This window comes from Ursus maritimus, unplaced genomic scaffold (assembly GCF_017311325.1).
Source record: "Ursus maritimus isolate PB19 unplaced genomic scaffold, ASM1731132v1 scaffold_16, whole genome shotgun sequence".
Lineage (NCBI taxonomy): Eukaryota > Metazoa > Chordata > Mammalia > Carnivora > Ursidae > Ursus > Ursus maritimus.
The window spans coordinates 59,804,858-59,825,312 of record NW_024424008.1 but is presented as its reverse complement, the minus strand read 5'-3'; the positions used below and the strand labels follow the sequence as shown (position 1 = coordinate 59,825,312).

At 38.9% G+C, this 20,455-nt stretch overlaps 1 protein-coding gene across 8 annotated transcripts in view; it reads right to left on the bottom strand.

The window, feature by feature from the left end:
• KBTBD3 (kelch repeat and BTB domain containing 3) overlaps window positions 1-20,382 on the bottom strand; it is a 36,672-nt gene extending 16,290 nt beyond the window's left edge. For all 8 annotated transcript variants that reach the window (XR_005835095.1, XR_005835092.1, XR_005835093.1 and 5 more), the window contains exon 1: window positions 20,291-20,382. The gene's annotated coding sequence lies outside the window, so the exon portion shown is untranslated. The remainder of the gene's footprint in view (window positions 1-20,290) is intronic.
• Window positions 20,383-20,455: the final 73 nt, after the last annotated feature.

The window sequence follows — 20,455 nt, the reverse complement described above, 5'->3', positions numbered from 1 at the left end:
ATAAGTGGAATTAAGTATTTATTTTCTACTAACAATTTAACATAAAAGCCAAGGAAATCCCTTAATTGATACTAATCAAGAGGTTTACATGCATAATGAAGTGGTGGGGCGAAGAACGGGAGAAGCAGTCTCTGGTAAGTCCTAAGGCATAAGAGAAAAGTTGAACACAAGAGCTACCACTGTAATGTAGTTTATCCGGAGTGCCAGGATTAGGGGGATCAGGGGAGAGAAAGACACATTGGTTGAGACTTGAGCCAGTCTCTCTCACTGACTCCATGATGCTGGGAAGGAGTATTGAAAGGGAAAGGCCAGGCAGTGTGTACAATACACAAAATGGTACACAGAGTGGATAACCAGCGTGATCTATACGAGACAGACAGACATGACTCACTGCTGTACAAAGGATCACAGCATCTTCTCAAGCACACAGTGAGACCAGGGCACATCTCCTGGTCTGTTTCTCAAGTCTAGCGATGGGCTGGAGCATCTGTAATCTGTAACGGCAACATAGGGTCTCTCCACGTCCTGCCTCAGAGAACCACAGAACTGGTGGTTCCACGTAGCCTACACACCCTTTGGAATGTTCTAAATCCTCATCCATTTATATGTGTATTAAATCCCTCTGATAGAGGAAGCTAGATACTGAAGGGAAGATACATTTATCTCATAGAATCTTAGACTCTTCTTGGTTTTTAAAAGTTATCTCAAAGTTTAGGATTATTGGTGCTGACAAGACTCTGTGATCCCCATGGGACAACATAAAGCAGAAATTACTACCTTGGCCTCCAAGCCATTTAGTCAGGGAGAGATATGGTTAGATGTTGAATACTCGTTTCACATCACTTCCGTTCTGTATATGATTATGTGTGTGTGTCTATACATACAATTTAATTTTAATTTTAAAATACATATTTTATTGGGCATTAAAAATATCTCTATTTTTCAATTCTTTAATGTCATAATTACCAATGGAAACTAGCAAAGTTTAAGTAATATATCATTCTGATCCCCTCGCCATAATTCCATTCTCTTTGGATTTCCCATCAAGATGAATGGCGATGAATGGCCTCTGTATTCCCCGAGCTAGGCACTGGGACGTCCCCCGTCACCAGGCATATCTATTTTAAAACCACTACCTTTTCTTCACCCTTTACTGCCACTCTGTGAGATAAATCTCTCAACATTCTCACTTGAACTGCGTCCACTCCGATCTTCCCTCTTCTGTAAACTTTTATTGAGTATCTTTTGGGCTTCACACCTGTGCAGGCATTGGCATCTAAAGATAAAGAAGTCACAGGGTCCCTGCTTTTGCCGGCTCATAGGCTGGTGGGGAGAGAAAGAAGTAACAAGTGAGCATCTTAGTAGATATGAAGAGTGTTATGGAGGCAGGAAGGAAGGACAAAGCTCAGACTTGATCTCAGGGGTGGGAAGGACGGAGCAGAGAAAGCAGAGAGGGGAGAGGATAGAGGAAGACATTCTGATGGTACTTGGGTTGTTAAAGAAAAAAAAGATGATTACCAAAGAAGGTGAGAAAGACATTTCCGAGAGAAAAAAACTGTAAGTGCAGAGGCATGGATGAAAGAGTTATCACAGCCCCTTGGGAGAAACACCATGTTGAGGAGCAGAGATGGAGCAGATGAAGCTGAAGTGGTAAACGGGGACTGGTCCATGCAAAGCTGCGTACCAACCCTGTGCGGGGCTTGGGTTTCACTCTAGAGGTGATGAGGAATATTTAGAAGGACTTTAAGTTGGAGAGGCATTACACCATGGATTTACATTTTAGAAAGATCACTCTGCTAGAAATACCAGCAGTAAATGACTAAGATGTGGCCCTTATTCTCATGGAGCTTACTGTCTAAGGTATGCATTCACTGCCACGAGTAATGGTAATTTTAAAAGATCCAAACACTGGTTTTTGTTTTTTGTTTTCTTTTTTGGATAAGAAATAAAATGATGTTAAGCCACTGAGATGTGTCTATTACAACAAATAGGATTATTTTAGTTAATGCATAGGAATTTTAATCCCAGTAACTTAAGCACATTTCTTAATCTAAGTATTTATCTGTTGATTCTGTAGTGTTTTCTGCATAAAAATAACATCATTTGTAAAAATGGGGCTTGTTTTCTTTCCTGTTTTTATAGACATTATTATTATTATTATTTTACTGCAGAAGTATCTAAGATCTCCTGTACAATGTTTAATTAAGGGAGGAATGGTTTACAGTACTTTTTAATATCAGTATAAATAAGTAATTTGTTGGATTAAATCAATTATTGAGGCTCATAGTTTACAGGTCAAAAGTGAACCCAATGGGGCGCCTGGGTGGCACAGCGGTTAAGCGGTTAAGCGTCTGCCTTCCGCTCAGGGCGTGATCCCGGCGTTATGGGATCGAGCCCCACATCAGGCTCCTCCGCTAGGAGCCTGCTTCTTCCTCTCCCACTCTCCCTGCTTGTGTTCCCTCTCTCGCTAGCTGTCTCTATCTCTGTTGAATAAATAAATAAATAAAATCTTAAAAAAAAAAAAAAGTGAACCCAATGATATATGTATACGGTAATTTTTATTTCTGTGACTAGTAATGTAAAACAACTTAGCAGAAACTTTCAAGTATCAAATTTATATATTTGCATTATATGCAAGTATTCATTTGGTGAAGTTGTTGTAAGTTCAAGCCTGCCATGTTTACTCAATATAGAATGGCCAAGCAGAGAAGCTGAAATTTTCTGTTTTCTTAACTTGGTGTGAATACTTTTGTATATGTAGACTTTATTTAATCATAATAATTATAAGTGCTATCAAAGAGAAAGGGTGCTGGAAGGTTTATGAAGGGGATAGGGGAACTCAATCCACAAGATAATCAAAGCCACAAAAATGGGTAAAAAAAAAAAGTCAATCAAGGAAAAGAAATAAAATTAGTAAAGAAGAGGGCCAAGAATGGAACACCGAGGATAACTAACCTTAAGGGATAGACCATTTAGTTGAAGAATTATTTGTGTATGGCCAGCTACCTACCAGGTGATGGTCTAAATGAGCTGAAAATATAGCAGAAAGTACAATTTGCAAAAGACACAGGTGACAAAGTTCTATGGCTAAGGAAGAACTCACAAAGAACAGGGACACACATGGAGGAAAAGTAGGAGAGGTGGTGGAAAGCAAAGGAAGAGAATTTCACCTAGGGAGTAGTTACACATCATCCAAAGCTGAGGAAAAGTCAGGTAAGGTAAGGACTGAGAAGACATCACTGATGATTTGGGGGTGGGGTGAGGAGAGGCCACATTACAGTAGCTTAAAGAGGGAATAACAGACACAATTTGTATAAATTATTTTTTAAAGAAGTTCAGTGAGGTAGGGACTTGAAGAGTAGGTGGATTCTAGGAAATTTTGTTTTCTTTTGTTTGAGATGGGAGAAACCTGAGCATGTTAACACACTGAGGAGAAAGTGGCAGCAGGGAGGCAAATTTTGATAAATGATTACAACAGTCTAAATTTGGCATCTCTGTCTATGTCACAAAGCAAATCTTTCTGGGCCTTTAAATCGATAAATCAGAGAACAATGCCATATGGTAAAACTTCCATCTGTTAACGGGGAAACATTGATAGGCAAATAAATGGTGAGAGACTCTTAACTTTTATAGTTATAACATGATATAACAAGCCTGAAGGCCACCCTACATGATGTCAGTAGGGACCACGTGGGGAGCAGTAATGATGTGCCCTTCCCTCTCCCAGCCACAGTGGTATCTGAGGATGCAGAGAGGGGAAACTTTAACTCCAACTCTGTCCAGCAGCCTTCCTCTCCCAGGTGTCCACAGAGGTGAGGTGGAATATCTGGACTTCCATCCCAACCTAGCAGTAACAAGGTGGTGACCTTACCCAACAGAGAAGTGTCAAAAAAGGCTGAAACACAAGATTTAAATATGATCTAGAATCTTATAACATAATGTCTAATATATCCCAAACCAGGTATAGATTAAGTTGAAAAGACAATCAAAAGACACCAACAAAATGACACAGATGTCAGAATTATCTACCAAGAATTTTAAAGTAGCCTTCACAGCGATGCCTCAATGAGCAATTACAAAGTCTATGTGTTTTCAATTCTTTTAAGTCATTTCAGGTTTGTGTGTCAAAATATGGTTACTCTTGATATATGTTCCATGGCACTTGAAAATAATGTGTGTTCTTTCGTTAGGTGGAGTTTTCTACAAACGTTGATTAGATTCTAAACACCATCTTCTTGTTCTATTAATTTAAGACAGGGAAGTAGTAAAGTATCCAGCTGTAACAGTACATTTGTCTGTTTTTCTTATCAGTTCTGTCAGTTTTTGCTGCACATATTGTGCAGTTTTGTTGTTTGGTACCTAGACAATTAGGTCTGCTATGACTTCTTGGTGGATTAACATGTAATATTCCTCTATTCCTCCTCATAATTTTCCTTGCTGACATCCACTTTGTCTAGTATTAATATAACCACACCTATTTACTTTTAATTAATGCTTGGATGGTATATTTATTTTCATCCTTGACTTTCAACCTACTTTTATCATTCTATTTGAAGTGAATGACTTATAGGAAGTATATAAAGTTGGATCATTTTTAAAAAATCTATTCTAATCTCTGTCTTTTGGTGTATATAGACCATTTATATTTAGTGCAATTATTGATACACTAATACTTAGGTCTGCTTTTTGGTTGTTTTCTGTGATTCCTCTGTTTTTAATTTTTAAATTTTTCTTCTTTCCGCCTTCCTGTGAGTTACTTGAACCTTTTTCAGAGTTACATTCTGATTTGGCTATAGTGGCTATGAGTGTATCACTTTGTATGAACTTTTTAGTGGTTGTTCTAGATATTACGTGTGTGTGTGTGTGTGTGTGTGTGTGTGTGTCTGTGTGTGTGTATAATACATATTATGACAATACTTGTGGACACATTTTACCACATTTTACCAGCGTGAGTAAAGTGTATAAACTTTACACTCTTTTACTTCACTTTACAATCCCTCATATCCTTTTTATATAATTGTTTTAAATAATTCCGTACATACACTGATATCTACATTAGGCAGTATTATAATTTTTGCTTTATCCTCAAGAAATTACAAAAAGAAGGGCAAAATAAACTCAATAAAGGTACATGAAAGGAAATGTTAAAGAGCAGAAATCTATGAAATTGAAAATAGAAAACTGCAGAGAAAAATCAATGAAAGAGTTTACTTTTTGAAAAGTTCAATAAAAAAGACAAACCTTAGCAAGACTGACAAAGAATAAAAGAGAGAAGATGTGGGGCGCCTGGGTGGCACAGCGGTTAAGCGCCCGCCTTCGGCTCAGGGCGTGATCCCGGCGTTACAGGATCGAGCCCCACATCAGGCTCCTCCTCTATGAGCCTGCTTCTTCCTCTCCCGCTCCCCCTGCTTGTGTTCCCTCTCTCACTGGCTGTCTCTATCTCTGTCAAATAAATAAATAAAATCTTTAAAAAAAAAAAAAAGAGAGAAGATGTACATCACTAATATCAGGAATGAAATAGGGGAAACACTACAGACCTTGAAGATAATGAGAAGGAAAGGAAAGGAATACTATAAACAACACATGTAACAATTTAATAGGGCAGATGAAATGAACTAATTCCTCAAAAAAGCCCACACATTACCACAACTCTCTCAAGATGAAATAAAATTTGAACAGCCCTGTAACTATTAGGGAAATTAAATTTACCAAATGTTTTTTTTAAAAAGTTAATATCAAATCTATACAATTTCCTCCAGAATATAGAAGAGGAAGCTACACTTCCCAAGTAATTTTATGAAGTCAGTACTACTGTGGTGCCCCAAAGACAATACAAAAACAAAGATAAAACCAAAACTACACATCAGAATCCCTCACAAATATAGATAAAAATTTTTAAAAATTAGCAAAAGTAATTCAGCAGTATCTAAAAGGAATTATGCACAAGTCCAAGTAGGTTTATCCCAGGATGTAAGGACGGTTCAATATTCAAATATCAAGCAACGTAATCCACTGCTGAAGAAAACTGAAAAAAAAAATCACATAATCATATCAACTGACACAGTAAAAACCACTGAAAAATCCCACATTTATTCATGAGAAAACCTCTCAGCAAACAAAGAACAGAGAAGAACATCCTCAATTTGATAAAGAACATCTGTTTAAAAATCCACAGCTAATGTTATGCTAAATGGCAGAGACAATGCTTTTGCTCTAAGATGATGAAAATGCAAGTATATCCACCTTTACTATTACTATTCGTCATAGTACTGGAAGTCCTAACCAGCAGACTAAGGCAAGAAAATTCTACAAAGGGTATATACATTTGAAAGAAAGAAACAAACTACCTCTCTATTTACAGATGACAAGACTGTCTATGTAGAAAATCCCAGGTACTCTACAAAATATTCATACAACTAATAAGTGAGTTCAACAGTGCCACAGGATATAAGACCAACATATGAAATTAATGGTTTTTCTATTAAACCAACAATGAACACATGGGAACTGAAGTTTAAAATATAATACCATTTACAATAACAGAGAGGGTGGGGGGAGCTAAATAAATTGAGAGATTATGCCATGTTCATGAGCTGGAAAAATCTACATAGTAAAGATGTCAATTCTTCCAATCCTGATATATAGGTTTAACACAATTCCTATCAAAATCTCAGTAAGATCTTTTTGCAGACATAGATATTTCAAAAAATTTATATGGAAAGACAGGAAATTAAAATAGTGAAATATTTTGAAAAATAATAGTAATGTGGGAAGAATCAGTCTACTGATTTCAATACTTATTACATAGCTACATTAATCAAGACTGTGTGATATTGGTGAAAGACTGACACATAGATGAGTGGAACAGAATATATAATTAAGGAATAGCCCCATTCAAGTAAAGCCAACTAATTTATGACCAAAATTCAAAAGCAATTCAATAGCGTAAAGAAAATCTTTTAACAGTGTTGAAGCAAACTGATACTCAAAAACAAAGAAGTGAACCTCAATCTAAATATCACATTTCATTCAAAAATTAACTCAGAATGGATCATAGGCTTAAATGTAAAATGTAAAAACTGTAAAACTTTTAGAAAAAATATAGGAGAAAATCTTTGTGACAAAGAGTCATTAGTTCTTAGATCTATGATATTAAAAGAACAATCCATAAAACAGAGGAAAAATGCTAATTGAATGTTATCAAAATTGAAAACATTTCCTCTGTGAAAGACCCTGTTAAGAGGATGAACAGGCAATCTATAGCCTGGGAGAAAATATTTGCAAATGAAATCTGATAAAAGATTAATATCTATAATATATAAAGAATTCTCAAAATCCATCAGTAAAAAAACAAACAATTCAATTTAAAAATGGGCAAAAGACATGAATATTTCACCAAAGAAAATACAGAAATGAACACATGAAGACATGTTCAGTATCATTAGTCATGGAAATAAAAAAATTAAAACCACAGTGAAATAGCACTACCTATCCATTAGAATGGCTAATAAAAAGATACTGATAACATCAAATGATTGAGAGGCCACAGAGACACTGTATCATTCACATGTTGCTAACAGGAATTATTTGGAAGTTTCTTAAAAAGCTAACCACAACATAGTGACTCCATCTGACCAGGGAACTTGGTGCGCAGTTCTGCCTGATTCAAGGCCCCAAACAATGAGCCCTGCTGACTTTAGAACCGGTTTTTGCCACCCTGCCCGGCAGGAAAGCTAATTCTTAGCTCAGCTTACTGCTGAGTGCAGCCCCCAGCCCCACCCCACCAGGAAACCTGACCAGAGCATCCGGGAAACTGAGCAGCTCAGCAGCACTTGAGAGGAGCACCTAACCAGGTGTCTGCCCATCTGCAGAACCCAGCTGGTGACTGCATCAGGCCAAGGTCCTCAAGTGTTCTGCCTGATTCATGTCCTTGACTACCAAGTCTAACTGGCTGTGGAGGCTGTTACACAGCCCTTGCCCAGGCTGGGAAGCAAATTTGAAGCTCTGCTTGGCACTGAAGGTAGCCTCCAGCCCTGCCCAATGAGCAAGCCTAACCAGAATGCCTGGAAAGCTATGTAGCCCAACCTACAGCCAAACTTACAACAGCACCTGAGCAGAGAGCCAAGCCAGCAGCTCTTTCCATCTGCAGAGCAAAGCTGGTGGTATGGTCTGAACAAGGAATTTGGTGGGCAGCTCTGCTGGATTCAGGTCCCCAACCATCAGGCTAAAGGGTCATGGAGCCTGTTTTACAACTTTACTCAGGCAAGAAAGCAAATTTGTAGCCCTGCCTAGCTGTTGAGTATAGCACCCAGTCCTGCCTGAGTAGGAAATTTAACCAGAGAATTTGTGCAGCCACAGAGCCCATCCCATAGCTTTGCGTTAGCAGGAACCAACTGTTCTCAGCTAGAGGCACCCAGCCTGACCTCAAAGTTCAGGCAGAAGCCTTGCCCAAATAGAAACCCTGATAGCAAGCCCCACCTGACCAAGGATGCTGCCAGCTGACCTGTCCAGAACCAAAGTGAACTGACCGGTGAAAGACCGTTTCTGGAGAAGAGAACCTATAAAGTGTGGAAGAGGAGACTGATTACTCAGATGTGCAGATACCAACACAAAGAATCAAGGATCATAAAGAATCAGGTAAACAATGACACCACCACAGGAGAGTAATAAAGCTCCAATAATTGACCTTAAAGAAATGGGAGATCTATGAACTGTATGCAAATAATTCAGATTATTTCTCTTAAAGAAGTTCAGTGAACTACAAGAAAACCCAAATAACCAAACAAAATTAGGGGGAAAATAATAAAATGAGAAGTTCAACAAGAAATAGAAACAAACAGGGGCGCCTGGGTGGCACAGCGGTTAAGCGTCTGCTTTCGGCTCAGGGCGTGATCCCGGTGTTATGGGATCGAGCCCCACATCAGGATCCTCTGCTATGAGCCTGCTTCTTCCTCTCCCACTCCCCTTGCTTGTGTTCCCTCTCTCGCTGGCTGTCTCTATCTCTGTCAAATAAATAAATAAAATCTTTAAAAAAAAATAAATAGAAACAAACAAAAAAGAAATCCTATAGTTGAAGAATCCAGTGACTGACGTGAAGAATTCAGTTGAGAACTTCAACAGCAGATTTTATCAAGCAGAAGAATTAGTGATCTATAAAATAGGGCATGTGAAATTATCCACTCAGAACAGCAAAAAGAAGAATTAAAAAGAGTAAAGAAAGCATATGGGGCTCATAGAACACCATCTAAAGAACAAAATGTACATTGTAAGAATCCTAGAAGGAGAAGAGAGTGGGGGAAAAGGGACAGAAAGTATTTTAAAAATATAATGGCTGAAAACTTCCTGAACATGAGGGGAGAAATGGATATCAGAGTAATGACACCCAAAAGACCCCAAATAGGTTGAATCCAAAAAGGGCTACATAGAGACACATTATAATTGTCAAAAGTCAAAAACAAAGAATTTTGAAAGCAGCAAAAGAGTGACATATCACATACAAGGGACCTCCTCCCCTCCCATAAGACTATGGACAGATTTCTCAATAGCAACTTTTCAATCAGGAGAGAATGAGGTGATATATTCAAAGTACTGAAAGAGAAACAAAAACTGTCAACTAAGAATAGTATAGCTGGTGAAGTAGTCTTTCAGAAACGAATGAGAGGTAAAGACTTTCTCAAACAAATAAAAGTTAAGGGAGTTCATCACCATTACATCTGCCTTACAAGCAATACTAAAGGTAGTTTTTCAAGAAGAAATAAAATGATGCTAATTAACGTCATAAAAATATATGAATGTTTGTAGAACTAACTCATAATGGTAAATATACAGTCAAAATTAGATTCTCTAATATTGTAATTGTATTCTTGACTATATAATTCATTTACAACTCTAGTTTAAAAGTTAAAAAATAAACATTAAAAATAACCATAACTATAATAATTTATTTTTGGAGACATAATATATAATATATGTAAACTGAGGGATACCTGGCTGACTCAGTCAGTGGAGTATATGACTCTTGATCTCAGGGTTGTGAGTTTGAGCCCCACTTTGGGTGCAGAGATTACTTAAAAACATATCTTAAATATATATATATATATATACTGAAACATTAATAACCTAAACTGTGAGGGGAGAAGTAAAAATTTAAAGTTTATATGTTAGTAAAATTAAGTTGTTACCAACTTAAAATAGAATGTTATAAATATATTTTACATTAGCATCATGGTAGCCAACAAGGAAAACCCTGTAGAGTCACATAAAAGATTATGATAAAAGAATGAAAAAATATTGCTACAAAAAGTCATCAAACCACAAAGAAGCAACAAAGTATCTATAAAACAGAACACAGTTAATGAAATGGCAATAGTAAGTCTTTACCTATTAATAATTTAAACATAAATGAATTAAATTCTCCAATCAAAAGACACAGGATGGCTGAATAGATAAAAAATACAAGATCCAATGATATGCTGCCTACAAGAGACTCCCTGTAGCTTTACTTTATTATATTTTACTTCATTTTTTATTTATTTGTTGGGGGGGGCACAAGCAGGGGGAGCAGCAGGCAGCGGGAGAAGCAGGCTGCCTGCTGAGCAAGAAGCCTGATGCAGAACTTGATCCCAGAACCCTGAGATCATGACCTGAGCTGAAGCCAGATGCTTAACCAACTGAGCCAGCATTACCATGATATCAAAGCCAGATAAGGCCACTACAAAAAGAAGACAAAAAAGCAAAAAGAGAAACAAAAAAAAAAAAAACCCTACAAGCCAATATCCCTGATGACTATAGATGCAAAAAATCTCAACAAAATTCTAGCAAAATTAATCCAACAGCATATTAAAAGGATAATACACCATGATGATTTAGGATTCATCCCTGGGAGTTAAGGATGAGTGAACATATGCAAATCAGTAAATGTAATTTACCACATTAATAAAAAGATAAAAATCATATGATCATCCCAAGAGACAGAAAAAACACTTAAAAACTCAACATCCATTCATGATAAAAACTCTCAATTAATTGGACATAGAAGGAAAGTGGGCATAGAATTCTCAAATAATAAAAGGCCATATATGACAAACCCACAACTAACATCAAACTCAATGGTGAAAGGTTGAAAGCTCTTCCTCTAACATCTGGACCAAGAGAAGGTTGTCCACTCTCACCACTATTCAACATAGTACTGGAAGTTCTAGCTAGAGCAATGAGGCAAGAAGAACAAATAAATGGAATAGGAATTGGAAAGGAAAAAAGTAAAATTGTCTTTGTTTGCAGATGACATTTTATATACAGAAAATTCTAAAGCTGCACCAAAAAAAAAAAAAAGTAACAACTAATAAATGAATTCAGCAAAGCTGTAGGATACAAAATCAACATACAAAAATCAGTAGCCTTTCTATATACTAACAAATTAAAATTAAAAATAAACCAATCTCATTTACAATAGCATCAAAAACAATAAAATACTTAAGAATAAATTTAACCAAGTAGGTCAAAGATTTATAAACTGAAAACTATAAAACACTGATGAAAGAAATTGGAGAAGACATAAATAAATGGAAATATACCCTGTGTTCATGGATTGGAAGAATTAATATTATTAAAACATCCATGCTTCCTAAACCCCTCTGTAAATTGAATGCAATCCCTATCAAGATACCTAAGGCATTTTTCATAAAAATAGAAAAAGTAATCTTAAAATTCATATAGAACTATCTACACAGCCAAAGTAATCCTCCAAAAGCCAAAGTAATCCCGAGAAAGAGCAGCAAAGCTAGATGCATCACACTTCTGATTTTTTAAAAAGATTTTATTTACTTATTTGATAGAGAGAGCGTGCACAAAAGAGAGCACAAGAGGGTGGTGGGGGAGGGGAGAGGAAGAAGCCAACTCCCCACTGAGCAGGGAGCCTGATGTGGGGCTGGATCCCAGGACCCTGAGATCATGACCTGAGCTAAAGGCAGATGTTTGACTGACTGAGCCACCCAGGTGCCCCCACACTTCCTGATTTTAAATTATATTACAAAGTATAGTAATCAATGGCACTGGCATTAAAACAACACATGGACTAATGGAAAAGAACTGAGAGCCCAGAAGTAAATTCACACATAAATGGTCATCTGTTATTTGACAAGGATGGCACGAATACTCAATGGTGAAAAGACAGTTTTTTCAATAAATGGTGCCTGGAAAATTGGATATTCACATGCAAAAGAATGGAACTGGACCCATATCTCATACCACTCACAAAAATTAAGTCAGTTAAAGAATTAACTGTGAGACCAGAAACCATAAAACTCCTAGAAGAAAAGTAGGGAATGAGGTCCTTGACATTGGTAATAGCAACAATTTTTTTGTTGGATATGAAACATAAGGCACAAGGAACAAAACAGAAAATAAACAAGTGGGACTACATCAACTACAAAACTAATGCACTGTTAAATAAGTGATCAACCAAATGAAAGGGCAACCTACAGATGGGGAGAAAATATTCTCAACCTGCACATCTGATAAGGTGTTAATACCCGACATATATAAGGAACTTCTAGAACTCAATAGCAAAAAAACTCCAAATCATCCAATTAAAAATGGGCAATGAACGTGAATAGACATTTTCCGAAAGCTATTCAAATGGCTAACAGGTACATGAAGTGGTGCTCAGTGTCACTAATCGTCAGGAAAAGGCTAATCAAAACCCTGAGATGCAAACTCACACTTGTCAATATGGTTTTTCTCAAAAAGATAAGAGATAGCAAGTGCTGTTGGGGATGTGAAGAAAAGGAAACCTTGTGTACTTCTGGTGTGAGTGAAAACTGGTACAACCAATATAGAAAACAGCATGGAGGGTCCTCAGAATTTTAAAATGAAACTACAATATGATCTTACTAATTCAGCTTCTAGGTATGAATTGAGAGGAAACTAAATCACTATCCTGAGGAGGTATCCATCTGCCACGTTCACAGCAGCATGGCCAAGATAAAGAAACGACTTAAATGTCTGTGGATTGACAAATGGATAAAGAAAATGTGAAACACACACACACACACACACACACACTCACTCACTCACAAACACAATGGAGCATTAGCCATAAAAAAAGAAGGAATCCTGCCATTTGCGACAGCATAGATGAACCTTGAAGGCATTATGCTAAGTGAAATAATAAAGACAAATACTGTAGAATGTCACTTATATGTGGAATCTTGAAGGAAAAAAACCTCATGGAAACAGAGAACACGTTGTTTGCTAGAGGGGGGAGGAGATGGGGGACTGAGTGAAGCAGGTGAAAATGTACAAATTTCCAGTTATAAGGGAAAGAAGTTCTGGAGCTGTAATGTACAGCATGATGACTACAGGTAACAATGCTACATTCGATATTCAGAAGTTGCTATGAGAGTAAATCTTAAAAGCTATCGGCACAAGAAAAAATTCTGTGAGGTGATGGATGTTAACTAGACTTATTGTGGTGATCATTCCATAATATTTACAAACATCAAATCATTATGTTGTACAACTAAAACTAACACAGTTTATATGTCAATTATATCTCAATAAAAATGGGGGGAGTTAAACACACATTATATTACCCAATAGTCACTGATCTGAGCATTTATCCTAGAGAAATACAAATCTGTATCTGATTTTTCATAGCACCTGTAGTTGTATGGTCAAAAACTGTAAACATCCAAAATGCCGCTCACTTTGTGGCTGCGTATACAAACTGTCGGACCTCCATATCATGGAATACGACCCACCATTAAAAAGGAGCAAACCACTCATGTACAGCACAACTTAGATGAATTTCAGGGGCATTATGATGAGTGAAAAAAGGCAATCTCAAAAGGTCATATAGCATTCTTGAAATGACAAAATGATAGAGAGGGACAACAGATTAGTGGCTTCCAGGGACTGAGGAATGTGGTGGGGGGTTGGGGGCAGGAATGCACCAGGGAGACGTTTGCAGTGATCTGTAATAATCTGTGACTTGATTAGTTACAGGGATCTATACGTGTGATAAAATGACATAGGACTGTCCCCACAGACTGCACCAATGTCAAGTTCCTGATTTTTATTTTGGGCAATAACTCTGTAAGATGTAGCCTTGGGGAAACTGGGTGAAGGGCAGATGGGAGCGCTTTATAGTATTTTTGTAATTTCCTGTATATATGTGATTATTTCAAAATAAAAATTAAAGACCATGAAATATAAATTCAATTTAGAAACTATTTTGATATCCCAGTTTTGTTCTTGTTCAAAACACTTAAAAATTGCAAAGAAAACATTGTTTTCTTTTTTAGTGTAAGTAGTTCCGCAGGTTTTTTTTTTAAAGATTTATTTGTGTATTTGAGAGAGTGAGCAAAAGCAGGAGGGGCAGTGGTACAGAGAGAACCCCGAGCAGACTCCACACCCAGTGTGGAGCCTGAGCCTGCGACCCTGAGGTCATGACCTGAGCCGAAAGCAAGAGTTAGATGCCCAACGGGCTGAGCCATCCAGGTGCCCCATTCCTCCTAGTTTTTTAAAAAAGAAGTTGAATGTAAAACAAAAAAGCTAAAAGGTACTCAAACCTGGGACTTTCAAAAGGATAAAAACTGTATTTCTTGTACATACATAGCGACATAAGTCTTGAAGTAAATTTAAGAAACTTCAACCACAAACACTTTAATTAACTTTATTATTGTTAAAAATATGTATTTACTTTGGATCTTATTTAATTTGTTTAATTTGGATTAAGTCACTTTTGAGGCTTATTGTTCATTGAACCCATTGATATAGGCATAAAGTAATCCTTATTTCTATAAATATTAGAACAAAAAGCAAACTTTACTAGAAAATTTTAAGTATCAGGGCACACGCGTGGCTCAGTCAGTTAAGCATCTGCCTTCAGTTCAAGTCATGATCTCAGGGTCCTGGGATCGAGTCCTGCATTGGGCTCCCTGCTCAGCGGGGAGTCTGCTTCTCCCTCTCCCTCTTCCCTGGCTTGTGTGTGCGCGCTCTCTCTCTCTCTCTCTCTCTTTCAAATAAATAAAATCTTAAAAAAAATTTTTTTTAAGTATCCCCAAATAAGTATTCTCAAATATATATGATATTCACTTTTATGAGGCTGTTAAAAGATAAAGCCTGCCATATATATTCTATACAGAATGAAAAATCCAAGCTGAAATCTTCATTTCTTAAATTTGGTTGGAGTAAATCTGTACTCGTAGTAGTAGTGTATTTTGCAAACAGCAAAGAACTCAGGACCTGGAACTGTAGGAATAGGGTCCTAAATGGCCCGTCACTATACTGTGACCCATGTGGAGGCTCTTTGAGGCTTTAGTTCCCTTGTGTGCAAAGTGGACATACCAATACACTGTATTGTTGTTATGCTTAAATCATATCATGAATATTAAGTTAATATTGTCAGGTGGTATATCAATATTAATGGTTAACTCAGTAATAACATGTACTTAGTATATGTGCTGGCGAAGCGAGCGCTGTAATAACATGTACTTAGCAACATTATTGTTAACACAAATCTTAAATCTTGGCAATTTTTTTCTACAAATATTCTGCAAATTCAATATAATATTCCTGTAACTTTAAGACGCATTTTTTCACATAAACATGTCTGAAATTGACAGGTGTCTTATACTTGCTTTTGGCCAGGTAGTGACATGACCTATTTGTCCCTATCTGCATCAAACTGTGCATCAAAATGTGAAGAATGGGTATCCGTGTCTTAAAAGACAGCCCTGGAGATAATAATGAATATCATTTAAGAAATGATGCATCACTAATGCTCTTAGTAACAGAGAATGATATTATGTAGAAAAACACGGACTTTTGAGATTCTGAGTTGAAAGTGAATTCGAAGCACTGGACTCTGAATGTGAAAAAGTTTAAGAGCATCTCAGCTAATTTTGCTTATGTTTTTCTTTTTATGAGTGTACAAGGGGGATATACGAAAGTTTTAAAAGGGCTTTGCCTAAGTATGAAAAGTACCAAGTGATAAGGAGTTGTGTCGTAGTTAAAAATAGCGTTTTCTTTCTTTGAAGCACATAAAACAATGGTGTATTTATTGACTGCCTCTCAGCTTCAACAAAACTCCTTCGTGCTCAAAACACTGAATCAATTTTTAAAACTGTTGTCGTGTTCTTCCTTTTAATGTCTTCCATTAAAATCTGATTAAATAATTGAGTCATTAAAAGTACAACCGTCATGTCTGACGAGATTGATACAAAGTAATGACAGAAAATGCATGTGCCACTTGACAGGAGTGCAATATTCAACCAAGGCCGCGCGTGACTGGTCTGGGCTTTGATTCCATCAGGCTTTCCGGTGATCCGACTTTGGTCACTGGAGTTTCAAAATAGAGCATGATTTCTGGCCTATTCTAATTAGTGTTTGTCACAGACTGCTAACTGTATGCCAGGTACGGAATTAGACAGGAGAGCATGGAGGAGAGAGGCAGACAGGATCCTTGCTTTCCTGGCGGTTCCTATCTGGTGAGGAAGACTGACAGATTAGATATCGTGACAAATACTGTGAAGAAACAGCTGGGAAATGGGAATAGACATGAACAATGGGGATTTCAGCTTCCGGGAGTAACAGTGGTAACACTGAGATAGGGCTTCCTCTGTACTGCGTGCTTCATACACTCTTCATCTTCAACAATAGCGTGTGAAGCAGATACTGCTACTGTCCGCACTTCGTAGGAAGGGGACCTGGGGCTTTGAGACCTTACGCAACGTGCTCAAGATTATATGGCAGGTAGCAGGGACCTGGAACAGGGTGGTGTGGCTCCCAAGCTCTTGTTCTCGTTCACTACGATATCCAGGAGCGTCTCTCTGAGAAAATGTCATTTAAGTGGACACCTGAATGATGACAAGGTAAGAAGCTAGGGGAGAAATCATATCTAATGCCCTAAAGTGGGAAGGAGTCCTTCAGTTTGAGGACATGAAAGAAGGCCAGCATTACTGGAATTAAGGTAACGAGAGAAGCGTGTTGGGGAGGTAGGGCTACAGAAGGCAGGTGCCGCTTCCTGCAGGACCCGATAGGCCACAAGGAGCTGGAATTCCATTCTAAGTGCAGTTGAAATCATGGAAGACTTTGCATTGGGCAGTGACGTGATCTGATTTATTTTTTTAAAATATCTTTCTGGCTGATGTGTGAAGAATTAATTTTTAAAAAAAGGTAAGAGAAATGGAGTCCAAGTTATTCATTTATTCAACAAATATTAGAAAGTTTACAGAGTAGCTATTATTTTGGCAAGCACTATTCTAGATACTGGGCATACAGCCAAAAACAGGGGAGAAAGGGTCCTCCACTCTGGAATACACTCTAGACTAGTGTGAGTGCACACACCCCCACACAACTACTCCCTCTCCTGCATCAACACATTCTCCCACTCCAAGGACAGATTCCATCAGTGGACACATTTTAGTATCTCCCACCTTTAAACATCAAAAAAATCTGTCCTTTGAACTTTCATTATCCTCTAGTGACCATCCCATTTTTCCACTCCCCGACCCAGAAAGTCTGGAGTAGCTTTCCGTCCAGTGGCCATCTGAGCCCACTACTGTCCAGTCCTCTCTCACCCTACAACCTAAGTCAGTGTCACCACACTGCGCTCTCGTCTGGCAGTCAAATGCTAACTTCTCTCTCCACGTTCTAGTTAACTTCTGAGGAGTACTTATGTTGCTTACTAGTCCCCCCTTCTTGAAATACGCATCTCTAGTTGCTGTTGACACAACACTCTTCAGGATTCCTATCCTGCTGGCCTCTCCTACCAAGTCTAGTCAGGAGCCCATATAGTGCAGTGATTAAGGGCACGGACTTGGAGACCTAGCTCTGAAGACAGGCTGCTTCAGGAGTGTTTATAGCCGGGGGAACTCGGAAAACAATGTTCTCCTTTCTCCTGCAGGCTAGAAAACAAATCAGTCTTGCAGGTGAGACATGACAGTGGTTTAGACCAGAGTGTTAACAGTGGAAATAGAGCAATATAGATGGATTTTAGCTCTAGCTTAGAAGCAGAACCAACAGAACGGAGAATAGATTGGATATGCAAATTGAGGGGAAAAAAGGTAGCAAGGTTTCTTTCTTGGGTAACTGGTAGAATTAAAGAAATATTTATTAAAGTCTTAAAGAGGTAAGCTTTGCAATGGAATAAAGTTTAAGTTGTGACCCAATAAGAAGCTAATGAACATTATCTCTCCCCCACAGATCAGTGAAACGTAGAGGATTTCATTTGATGCTTTTCCACTGAAATTGATACCTGGGAGAGGTTATGTGATTTACCCAAAGATAAATAACTGATAACTGGTGGTGGAACTGAAAAAAGAACACAGGTCTCTCAGAATCCCACCAAGAAGCGAGAGAGAGGATCTGGCAAGATGGCTATTACTCACAAACTTGCTGAACCTCTAACACTTCAGTCCTCTTTTTCCCCTGACCAGTGCAATAAAACTATCATAATAAGATGTCTGGGCTTACTGAATATACTTTGGCACACTTTATATTTCCTCAAGAAAAAAAATGAGGGTATTAAAGGTAGACAATATAAATACCAGTGTTAGCTTGTAAAAGGAGTAAAATCTATTGTAAAAGTTCATCAAAACATTTGTATACCATTTGTAAAAGGTAAGGTATGCATTAAATTCCCTCTTAAGTAGTTTACATTCTAATTTGCAAGATAACACATAGAGATAATTTGGGATAATAAATATCATAAGGCAGTATAAGAATAGTTGCCAAATGAATTAAATAGAGAATATTAAAAAAAAAAAACACAAAAAACTCTGGGGCTGTCCTTAAGAAAAGGTCGGGTTTGCCGTAAGCCTTGAAGGACAAGTAAGAATTTACAAAGTAGACAGCGGAGGGGATTCCATTAAGCAAACCTAAAAAGAATGTCTACTATAGTACCAGGCTTGGGGATGGAAGGGAGTGAGGAGAGTGAGCTTTTTCGATTTGCTGTACAGAGACATTCTCTTAGGTATGACATTTGAGCTGAGCCCTGAATGACACAGAGGAACAAGAAATGTGGACGGGAGGAGAGAATACTCTAGGGAGAGAGAACAAGTACAAATAACCAGTACATTATACGAGGCTCTATAGATGACACACAGAGCTTACTTAGTTCAATGCTAAAAGAATGAACTGTGAATTCCTAAACCTGTGTTGAAATAATTCCACAAATTTCTCTTTCTGATCTCAAATTTTCCATCGGTAACAATAATTACTACTGCACAGGACATGTGACAATGTACTTAGAAGTGTTTTGGAAACAGAAGAGTGAAATTATAAAGATCAGCTCGAAAATAAGAATGGAGAAGTTATTATATGATGCTCAGATACGTAAAGTTAAAAGTGGAGAACGGAGTTGTGATCATTGGTGATACGAGTATTAGTAGATGCCTTATACTTTGCGTACCTTCACATTGTCACTTACTGCGGGTTTTTGGTACATGTTCTCTCGGCCTTGCCAGATTGTAAGCTCTCTGCAGGTTGCAAGCACATCTTACATAGGCCCCTGACACAGGCTTTTCTAAGTATTACCCAAGCTGATCTATCAAGGCACTAATTTACATTACATCCCTTTGAGGATTTGTGTTTTGTGTTCGGAATTCCGCCTACCTGCAAAGGACTGGAAGGGGCTCATGGTATCAGGAAAAGTTAACGGAAACAAGCATAGATAAAAAACAGAATAGAAGCCATCTTAAAGAGGGTGGAAATAATCCTTAGGTCACTGTGTGGATTGCTACTGCTGGCCCTCGGCTTACGTTCCCTGGCAGCTGAAGGACGGAGGGGACCGGCTCAATCTCAGCGGCCGGCATTTCATCTACCGCAAAGTTGGGCACTGACACGGCTCTGCAGAGGCCAGTACCCGCAGGAGCTCTGGTCACGAGGGCTTCCCCAGAAGAGTCCCCCCAGGTCCCCAGGAGGCCCCCAGAGGCATCAGGACGGTCCTCGGTCAGGCCTGGCAAGACAACCGAGCGAAGGCACCGAGCGCCCGAGGAAGGCTGCTGAGCTAAGTGGGCTCCGCCGCTCCTAGGGCCCCCAGCACCCGGGCCGCCGCACGGCTGCAGCAACGGGTCCCGGGGCCGGCGGGGAGGGCAGGTCGGGGCCGCCGCGGGGCACAGCTCCGGGGGCCCCGAGAGGCGCGCTCCCCGCCGCCGACAGCCCTCCTCGCCCCCGCACACGGACGATCCGAGGGGCGGCCGAAGCCCCGGGGGTCCCCTCCTCCGCGGGCCCCCCAGCACCAGGCGCTGCCATCCCACTCCTCCCTCAGACCCCAGAGCTCACCCACCTGCAACTGCAGTCTCCGAAGTCTCCACCCTAGTCTCGCTGCCTCCGCAGGCCTGACTGCGATTGGCCTGGACTGCTGTCCCGTTAGCGCTTCTCCGAGTGTGACTGGCGTAACTAGGGGACTCTCGGCCTTGGTCCCTCCCTCTGCTCGCCCGGCGGCCCCGCC